Source organism: Pseudoliparis swirei, chromosome 13 (assembly GCF_029220125.1).
Source record: "Pseudoliparis swirei isolate HS2019 ecotype Mariana Trench chromosome 13, NWPU_hadal_v1, whole genome shotgun sequence".
NCBI classification, from domain to species: Eukaryota; Metazoa; Chordata; class Actinopteri; order Perciformes; family Liparidae; genus Pseudoliparis; species Pseudoliparis swirei.
Genome location: NC_079400.1, coordinates 18,538,598 through 18,549,386, shown reverse-complemented (window position 1 = coordinate 18,549,386; position 10,789 = coordinate 18,538,598). Strand labels below are relative to the sequence as shown.

At 44.4% G+C, this 10,789-nt stretch overlaps 2 long non-coding RNA genes across 2 annotated transcripts; one reads left to right on the top strand and one right to left on the bottom strand.

Annotated features, from left to right (window-relative positions):
* Positions 1-530: 530 nt before the first annotated feature.
* On the bottom strand, positions 531-1,992 carry LOC130203192 (uncharacterized). The gene is made up of 3 exons (XR_008833466.1): positions 1,902-1,992; positions 1,741-1,787; positions 531-1,643 (listed from the first exon to the last, which is right to left on the bottom strand). It is a non-coding gene; the product is annotated as an uncharacterized LOC130203192 (long non-coding RNA).
* A 959-nt stretch (positions 1,993-2,951) lies between these two features.
* Positions 2,952-4,776, top strand: LOC130203187 (uncharacterized). Its single transcript, XR_008833458.1, has 2 exons — positions 2,952-3,559; positions 4,117-4,776. It is a non-coding gene; the product is annotated as an uncharacterized LOC130203187 (long non-coding RNA).
* The last annotated feature ends 6,013 nt before the right edge of the window (positions 4,777-10,789 follow it).

The window sequence follows — 10,789 nt, the reverse complement described above, 5'->3', positions numbered from 1 at the left end:
AGCATTACAAAGGAGTAAGGAACGGGGAGAGGTGATAGGTAAGTGGGTGTTTAATAGGGCAAAATGGGAACTTTTCAAATATATATGAGAGCAAGAAATGGATAAAATAGACTTAAATGAAGATGTCGACGAGGTTGATATAAAAATGACATTTACAATACTGGAAGCAGCAAAACAAGCAATAGCTAAAAGTAAAGGAAGGATGAAAAGAAAGGGGGTCCCCTGGTGGACTGAGGAATGTGGGAGAGTAGTGAAAGAAAGAAACAAAGCTCTTAAGCTATTAAAAAGAACACATAACTTCCAGAATCTGATCCAGTACAAACAAGCCCAGGCAAGAGTAAGGGGAACCATTCGGAAAGCAAAAAGGGAAAGCTGGAGGAATTACTGTAGAATTAGAATTGGGAGATCAACACCTGTGGGTGAGATTTGGGGATGATCAGAAGATGAGAGGAATCAGAAATATATAGTAGTACTGAAGAAAGGGGAGGAAACGGACACATGGGATGGGGCAGATGGGGAGATGGCAAAAAGCTTAACAGAAACCACAGCTCTGCCAACCTTACAGGAGAGGGTAGATTAGGGAGGGAAAGGACACGGTCGGCTCATCCTGGTGCTCTGGAAAGAAGAGGCAATACATATATATATATTCCTTGGCGGATGGCGGAAAATATTTTTCCACGGAGATAAGCCCCGCCCCCTCACCGACGCGTATCACACGTTTAACCCTCAAATAGTCAGCTAAGTAAACTCAGGCAAGTAAAGCGCTGTCAGTCTGTTTGTGACGGGTTCATACACATGCTGGACAGATGACGCCGCACATCGCCTCAATTTAAAGACCCCTTTCTAGTTTCTGCTGCAGGATATTACAGAAAATCTCTCAAGACAATCCGTCAATTATTTTGCGGGGTTTAAAACAAATAAAAATTATTGAGCTTGAGTATTTCGTAATAATATGTTTTGAATGTTGAAAGTGATTCTATTGATCTTTCTCCAGTAAATGTTGATTTCTTTAACTTTGCACCTTCAATTGAAATGTATAAAAAACAGACGCAATCTCCAGGTTTGATAAATTACATTGTGTGTCCAAATGCTCCTGGCCCGGCCCGGCTGTCAAATTTTTTAACCGATTGTGGCCTGCAGGTCAACAGGTTTGCCCACCCCTGGTCTACAGCCTCAATAAACTCATCAATAGAGCGACCATCTTTGGCTGCATCGCCACTAAAGGGCTGGATCTGGTGCTCTCTTGGTACATAGACATATGACCTATTCTAACCCTTATTTAATGCATCAATAGCTTCCATGGCTTTGTCATGGCTCTCGCTCAGTTCGACAAACTGTGCCTGTCATTGTTCTAAAGAATCAGTCTCTTCTCGAAGTTCTGCTCTTCCTCAACGTCTCTGTCCGACATGGTGACCGTGTCTGTGCCAACTTAGCTCCACTCCAGTCACTTGAAAGCCTGCAGGTTGAGGTGGGACTGATGAACGCTTCTTCTTCTCCGGGAGCGACCTTCTTCCTCCTCGGTGAACTTCGGATCTCAGCCACCTGGTCACTGGTCCTCAACAGCAACTCCAGGCAGGACTCCTCGTCGTGTTGCACCGGGACTCACGTCACCACGACGGTTATTTATGCACTTTACACACCCTCTTTAAGGAAGAGAAGAGTTAAATAAATCTGGAAAGTTCAATTGGTATGACATTATACAATGATAGTCCAGAACATTGACAGTTGCACTGTGTCTACCTCAAATGGGAACCTCCGGTACATGAATAACTGCAGTGGTAGCTCTTCTGCTAACACAGAAACAAAAGACAACAAACACACACAGTTAGCTCTGAAATCAACAACATTAAACATTTGGTCCATTAATAGATAAATGATGCAATACATTACAATATACTCACGGATTGTATCTCGGTGCTAGCTCAAATGCACGTGGTGACTTCAGACACACACACCAGAGTACTACAAGAAGGAAAATAAACATTATTTTCGGAACAATGGACACACAATAAATGTTATTGAACATGAATAACAATCAGGGTTCTTACACATTTTGACCAATGGATTTCAATGACTTTCCATGACTTTAAACCAAATGTCCATGACCAAACTGAAATCTCGGTGTATTCATGAAAAAGTGAGAACATTTAGTTTTTAAACAATGAGAATTCCAAAGCATATAGTTAAGCTTAAATGAAACAAATGCATAAGAGACACAAGTTTGATTAAAAGAATACACATGAATATACATATTTATAAAATGAATAATAATTATAATAAATCGTAGATAGAAATGTTTATAAATGTGTATTATTGCAATCAAACTATTGTCCTTTATGTGCAAATCTGTTTGGACTGTTGACCACGTGAAGGAGCCCCATGAGCAGAGAGATGAACGTTTGCTTTCAACACAAGCGTCCAAATAGCAGGCTGGCATCTTCTAATGTTGAATGAACAATGTGAATTGTTAACCTTCAGTGGCCACATTACCTCCAGTCAGGGCGTCACTTTGTTACAGCATCGGCTATCGACGCCTGTTTGTTACCGGAGAGAAATTCGCGCGCTGTTCGGCGTGGTAGTTGCCCTCGCTGTTGTGAGCTAGATGGTGATGGAGATGCAGCTCCGCTAGCTCTAGCAGCTCCGCTCGCTCAGCGCTGTGACGTCTGCTTCCTTTAGCACGGCTCCTTAACGTCTCCTCTCCCATGTTTAAATGTCTAATGTGTTGCAGCCACACAGAGTAGCCAACATGGTTAAATCTACAGTTCTCTGGCAGTAGAATATCCCGACAGCTTCCCGAGCTGCTGTTGCTATGGCCAGCGAACTTTCCAGATACGGTGCGTTCACTTGCAACGCGAAAAAGAAGAAAGAAATCGCGCCGCCAGTAAGAGAGCGTATGCCGACTTAGATATTGAGTATTTCTTTCAAAAACATATTTATTATTTCAAATTTGACTTAAATGAACATGTGAATATAACACATTTCCATGACTTTTCCAAAACTTTTGTGATTTAAGTATTTTCCATGACTTTTCCAGGCCTGGAAATTACCATTGTAAAATTCCATGACTTTTCCAGGTTTTCCATGACCGTACAAACCCTGCTAATTAATTATTCATATTTATAACAATTAAATAACAGTAATAATAATAACTCAATCATTAATAACACTCAAAAGAACAACACACTGTAACATACCTGCATTCATACAAAAAGGGACAGAATACGTCATCAACTTCTGTGGGCAACGGCGCGTGCTCCGTTCTAGAAAGACCGAGGCTGTGTCTACTACCGCGCACTTGAGCACTTCGAGCACTGACTTTCAGTGTTCGAAGTGCGCCACTGAAAAAACCAGCAGAATTCAGTGCACCGAAAGTACCCGGATGGTGCACTGCAAACGGGCAAAAAATGTAGTGGAAAACGATGGACACTACTCGCCCTAAGCGGCCGCCATCTTGGCGACGTAGCGGAAGAGGAGGAGCCATTTCGCCAGCTTTTCATTTTATTTCTAAAACAATGGCGGACAGCACAAGCGGTAGACCACGAAGCTACAGACCGTAAATGTAAGTATCAGCGGTAGTTACACATTGTACTGGTATTACAATGTACTACTAACATGCCATTCTCAGATTAGTGAGCATACCTAGGTAGCATTAGATGCCATTGGATCTGCATGGCAGTTATGATAAGCTAGCTGGGTAATCCACCACCCGGCCAGTCCGACAAAGGTGCACTTTTATCGGACACTTTCCGCTTGACAGGTCGGCTCCAGGCCCTTGCTCCAGCGGCAAGTCCGACGACAGATAGCTATGTCAGTCATCGGACAGTGTTAAACAACGGCTGTTCTGTTAAACAATCGAAATAGCAATTTTAATAATGGATTAACAATGGATATGCTCAGTTTAATAACGGGTTAACATGACACCGCGAACGTTTACCAACACGCCGCCCGATAATTAATACCGTTACGATAGCTATCTAAGCTTGTCCGTCTAGAAATAATTGTAGCTTTCAATCATCGTGTGTTGTTTTTTTAATGTCGTGTATGTATTAATTTAAATGTAATCGTGGTCTGGGACATAGCACTGAATGGCTATCCTATTTCTGTTTCCTGCCCCAGAGACGTTTCCTGGAGGTGCTGGTGCTGGTCCTCTGCTGCCCTCCCGACATCTGGCTCCAATGACCTCTGGCACCTCACATCCACCTCCAGGGCCTTTAAGAAGATGGACCGCCATCGCGTCTTCAGTATCCCGAAGGACCTCTCCACAACACACCGCCTTTGACAGGCAGTAGTTGTAGCTTGAGGTGGACAGGCTGCCTGAAGGGGTCATGAGGCAGATGGGTTGGGACAGGCAGGGTAGCCACCATCCCCAAGGATACAGTATCCTGGTGGAGGGGATGACTGCTCATAGAAGATGGGGCTGTTATTCAGGACCCTGGCATCATGCACTGAGCCCGGGCCTGTCGAGGCCCTGGCCACCACCCGATAGGAGGTGGCGCTGGCAAGCCAACAAATAAAAACTAGACAGGAGATCTCGGGGCCCCAACCGTGGTCAGTCAGTGCCCAGCACAGCCATGAGGGCGTTGAATGACTCTCGGGTGAGCCTGAAGTCCACCCTCATGTCACTGTGGCCATCAAAATACAATGCAAGCAGTGGCATTGCAACATTGATACAGCAGCGCCGCCTGGGACTGGGTGGCTGCTGTAGAGTGTGTGGGGAGGGGAAGGGAAGATTATATTAATATGTAAGTCATTTTATCAATAAAATGTTGTCATTGAGGTTTTGTAGTCTTTTATTGCGTTTTCTGATTTATATTAGAATTGATGCATGTTTGTAACAATAATTAATATGCCTGTGTGTTCAATTGCTAATTGATTCCTGTATCAGGGTAAACTTCACTACAACAGAGATGTGTATAAAAGTACAGTCAGTCAAAGTAGGCCTATTACTGTGAATTCAAGCAGATGATGCCTATCATTTCAGTGGATAATTCTTAAAACTAATTGGAATCTAGGGACAAACATGTACAGAGTTGTCATGTTTTATTTCCATATGGTGTGTATGTGGATTGCAAAGCAGAAGGCTACTTCTGACAGATAATTGAGAATTTATCATACCTAGCGAGGAGAATTTAATTGCAACTACTACATGAAGCTATGCTGTGAAGGTAAGGCAAAATCACAATTAAATTTACATATACCATCTCGACTTCAGCCAGAAGGCGGAGGCTCCTGCCGCGATTGTGGAGGTATCGCAGTTTCCACATGGGGTGGAGAAAGGGGTAAACAAGAGACAACAAGAGGGCAAGAAGTGCATTCATGTTGTCAGTTTAAGGGTTACGGGATCGCAAGCAGATTTGCATACGTCACTCCCGGCTTAATTTCGCGGGTGCAGTGAACAGATTTGCGTCCGTCACTTCCGCCAAGTGGTTAACGGTTAAGTGTTCCATTTGAGACAGCACTTAATCAGCGACGCAGTGCACTGCAGTGCACTGCATTGCAGTGTACTTCGTTAAGTGCGCGGTAGTAGACACAGCCCGAGTCACGTTCGTGTTAGCTAGGTTAGCTACTACGAAACACATTCATTACTGGCGACGAAACACATATACAACTAATACATAACCTCATGAAAACATGACGAATACAATCCAAGACAATTACTAAACAAACAAATACAGCCAGCTCAACTTGTATTTACTATTCCAATTAATGATCACGACATTGCCCACAGACCCGTTCATATTACCTCTGGAGGAATTCGAAGTGGCTCTGGGGATCCCCCACGATCTATTGCGTCTGTTATGAAAGTGCAAGTACACATTAACCACAGCAGGTGGCGTAGTTTCCATTTAGCCGGATGTAAGGTAAACTTTACCTGCTCAACGAGTCCTTTGGCTTTGGGTCCTCTCCTCCTGGTCCCCACAGTTCTCTCTCTCTGCTCCCTAAATAAACAGCACACTGTTAAAAAAGAGGCAAAATGTCTCCTGTGAGAATCACGAGGAGCATCAGGAGAGATCGCTGAACACTTCCTATTGTTGATGTTGTTATTGTTTATTTTATCTTGTTAATGTTATGTTTGTTATTGTTTTATGTTGTTAGTGTTTTATGTTTGTTATTGTTGTTCTAATTAGCTGTATAGCTACAATCTGGTCCAGAGCATCAAATAATGACATTTATGTTTTAACTTTCCACAGCCCCTTCACATTAAAAGATTATAATAATAATATTAATAATAATAACAATCATAATGTCCTGTGGAGTTGTTGAGCACCAGTGTTTTTGGGTTCCATTACAATACAAACCAGCACATGCAGAGAAGGAGACTGACGTCAACACAGCAGCTCAATTAAAACATGTTTCACGGGGCGAGTGGAGCCTCACTTCTCCTCGTAGACCTGCACCAGGCGCCGGTCCAGGATGTGATCCTCGGGCTCCCACGTGCTGTACCTGAGAGAACACGTATCACAACCCGTGTCACGTGAGTATGACGCGCATGTTTTTGGTGACTTTTGTGATTCAATTCAATTCAATTCAGTTCATTTGTATAGCCCAATTTCACAAATTACAAATTTGTCTCGGAGTGCTTTACAATCTGTACACATAGACATCCCTGCCCCAAAACCTCACATCGGACCAGGAAAAACTCCCAAATAACCCTTCAGGGGGAAAAAAAGGGAAGAAACCTTCAGGAGAGCAACAGAGGAGGATCCCTCTCCAGGATGGACAGAACAATAGATGTCATGTGTACAGAAGGACAGATTTAGAGTTAAAATGCATTCAATGAATATGACAGAGTGTATGATGCATTTATTATTTCGTACTGACTTGGGAGGCCAGCCTTTCCACTTCAACAGATACTCCACGTTCCCCTGCGGAGTCACGGCGTTTCCTGAGTGGCATCGAGCCCAAGAAGTGCATTTAAGAAATGACGTCACAGACAAAGCCCAGACTCAAAAGATCATTTCAAACGTCCCCCAATGTTTTTACATATACGAGTCGAAGGTCCTCTAGGCGTATGTGAAGGTCCTCTAGGGCAGTGGTCACCAACCTTTTTGAGGCCAAGATCCCTGACCTCTGCCTTCATGACCGGCAAGATCTACCTATTGAGGCGTTAAGAGAAAACGACGGTCCAGACTGGACTTACAACTTTTTATTTGGCCTAATTGTCATTTTGGTCCAGCGTTCAAATTGATGTGACCAGGAACACAGAATTTAAGTGTAATTTAACAAGTAAGATATTTGTTAACCGCACAATATATGAACAAGAAAAAACACATTTGCAATGAGCAGCTGGATGAACGACCAATATAAATGTTGTATTTATTTACATTTCGTTGCCTCTGTACCTGGACTCTAGCAATGACAATACATTGAATCCAATTACAACACAACACTGACAACATGATCAGTCAGTGTAACTCATGTAAGTTCAGCTCTCATCATAATGCCATCAAGTCATGTGACTCGTCAGTGTTATGGCTGTGACTGAACTCTGCATCTATGCTTTTTCAAATAATAGAATAAATACAATTGCAATCACTTTCAAGTAAACCAGATTGCTCCATCAGACAAGGAAAAAAAAGCTCAATGTTGAGCTTTTGTTTTGAAGGACAACAGCAGAAAAGCCGAACTCACGGAGGTAAGACCTGGCAAGTCGCCAAGAATCTCGGCTGTCACGCATGCGCAGGCGTAACCTGTTAATGCCTTAACGTAAACATTTACATTAAGGTACAGGCATTTCAACATTTATTTATTGATGACTTAGTTTTATGTCGGTGTACTTTGAGCTTGTGTAATATGTGAAGTTATCAATAAAGGTCTTTCTGCATTTCCCCCTGCGCCTCACCTGTAGTGGTACGTTCCCCTCTTACGGGGAGCACAGCTGAGAACACCACTGTCAGATAACCCGTTTTCAGGCGTTCATGAATCAGGCGGAGATCTTTTCTGACCTCAATCTTCCAGTCAGAATGAAAATGTTTCAGAAGACACTTCAGAAAATGTTCGAAAACAAGGAACAATGTGTTTCTGAATTTATTTTCATTTTATTTTGGAGATCGACAGGGAACGTCTCCGAGATCGACCGGTCGATCGCGATCGACGGGTTGGCGACCACTGCTCTAGGGGGTAAGTGAAGGTCCTTTAGGGGTATATGAAGGTCCTTTGGGGGGATGTGAAGGTCCTTTAAGGGTATGTGAAGGTCCTCTAGAGGTAAGTGAAGGTCCTTTGGGGGTATGTGAAGGTCCTTTAAGGGTATGTGAAGGTCCTCTAGAGGTAAGTGAAGGTCCTTTGGGGGTATGTGAAGGTCCTTTAAGGGTATGTGAAGGTCCTCTAGTGCAGGGGTCCCCAACCCGGTACCGGTCCGCGGCTTGGTTGGAACCGGGCCGCGGAAAAAAAGTGCATAAATAAAGTTTATTTTTTATTTTTTTAATCAGTCGGAAAAATATCTTATTTTGAAAAAGGACCGGATACCCGTGTGTACGTCTGAGCCGCGTTCAGGAGTCTTAAAGTTCGGGTTTCTCGCTGCAGGCGAGTCTCACGCGCCGAACCCTCTGCTGGCGGCACAGTGACAAAGAATCTTAAAACATATTCAACCTGCTCAATGAATTCTGTCACTTCAGGGAAATGACAACTGTTTTCAAGTTGGCCGATAAAGTCGCTGCTGTGTGGGCGAGTGAACAGCGGAATATTCTACATGTTTCAGACGTTGACCGGGTGGAAGAGGCTTTTAAAAGAGTTTGAGCGGTACTCCAACCACAAAAGACCCGACTGCAATAGAATAGACCTGCAACCCATTTGTAAACAAACCCACCCGGTGAATCGAGCCCGTCCGAGCTAGAAAAAAATGTGTTGGAGATGCAAATGACGGTGGCCTGAAGGGACATTTCACACAACAACTCTGCCTGTTCTAATGACAGCGACCAGAACTCGGTTAGGAGCAGCGGACCAAACACACGTCTGTGTCGCCGTCTCCATTAGCGGCTCGTTGCAGGTAAACAAGCGCACGACTCACACTAATTCGGCGTAATGATGAGTTGTTGTTTTGGCACTTTATGCCCTTCGTATAATTGTATGACGTCATTTTTATTACGTCATTTATATTGCCGGTCCGTGAAAATAATTTCTGACACGGAACCGGTCCGTGGCTCAAAAAAGGTTGGGGACCACTGCTCTAGAGGTAAGTGAAGGTCCTCTAGGGCAGGGATTCCCAAAGTGTGGTGCGTGCACCCCTGGGGGTGCGCGAGCTGTCTCTCGGGGGTGCGCGAGAGGAAAAATGTAATGGTGGTCTAATGGTGTAATAATTAATATTAAACATTCTCAGGGCTCTCAAGTCTCACGCATTGAGTGTGAGACTCACGCATTTCGGTCTTAACTCACGCACTCCCGCCACACATCGTATTTCTCACGCTGAAAAAAACTCTTGGCAATTTAATGTTTGAATGCAGGGGTGCTCAATACGTCGATCGTGGTCGCCGCAGAGCTCCGACGCCGGTCTGCGCGCATCGGGACGGAGCAAAGAAAAAGTCACTCGCTTTTTAGGCGAGTGACTTAGGGGGGGGGGTGCGAGTGACTTTTTCTTTGCTCCCTTACTGCATGCCTGGAGGTTAAGAGAGGTATTGCTCTGTGCAACAGGAATTTGTTCACAATCTGGAGAGCTACACACTTAGTCCCATGAACCAGTTTCAACAGCCCACCATTTGCCTTTTCAAATACAAATGCTGAGTGTGCCCAGAGTGGCCCCCATAATTTCACAGACTTTGCAAGGTGAGTTAACAGATGTACATTAAATGTCATTGACACTTCTCCATACAGCAACTGAAACCTTGCAACAAACTCAAAGAGCATGTTATCTGCATTGTTTATGTCTTGGAAGGTGACAATCTCTTTCAAAAGAAGATATACTGCTGCCACCAGAAGGCCTAGGTGCTTCAGATAGCATGGCTGAAGTACACCATTCAGGACAGGCAAGCTGTAAAACAGAAGCCATGTTCTCCACTCAGAGGCTTTCCACTGCCTGAGCTCTGCAAGAGGTCTGGGTAGTCGAGTTATCGGGTGTGGTGGCTTTATGTCCTTCATGCTTTCTTCTAGCACCCTCATAGTGGAGCCATTCCCATTGTAGTAGGGTTGGTCACTGTTGTTTAGAAGGAGCTCTGTGAGTTGTCTGATGACACCAAGTAACACAGCATGCATATAGTCTGGAACAAAGCCCCACACTATATCAAAATAAGGCATGTTGATGAGTGGTGATGGACCTTTCACTCCTGACCCTTTTGTTTTGTTCTACTGCCTGCTCCATATCTGCCAGCACTTGTTTTGCTTCTCTGTCAGGATATTCAGTAGCAGTCACAGTATACGTCACTAGGGATGCACCGATCTGATCGGCGCCGATCCATATCGGCCGATATTGCCATTATCGGTTTTGATCGGCGTTCTCAAAACGGCCGATCAAACCGATCGATCAGATGACGTAACATCTGCGAGAACTATCAGATGTTTCAATCGCCGCGCACCGCAACGGAGACGATGCGCCCGGCGAGGGCCGCAGAGTGAGAGGTCCACGAGGGATCCTCACCACCGAGCGGCGTCCCCCGAGTTGAATCTCTGGGTCGACTCAGCTGACTCTCACATGTCTGCCCCTATAGACTGATGCTCACGGTAAACACATTCAATCAGGAGCGCGCGAGGGTTTTGATAACGTTAGCGGAAGGATTTACGTGACACAACATCCGGTTTTGCAAAGTTAGCGGAAAGAACCACGTGAAACAACATTTCAAAATAAGATGTCGACAAATCA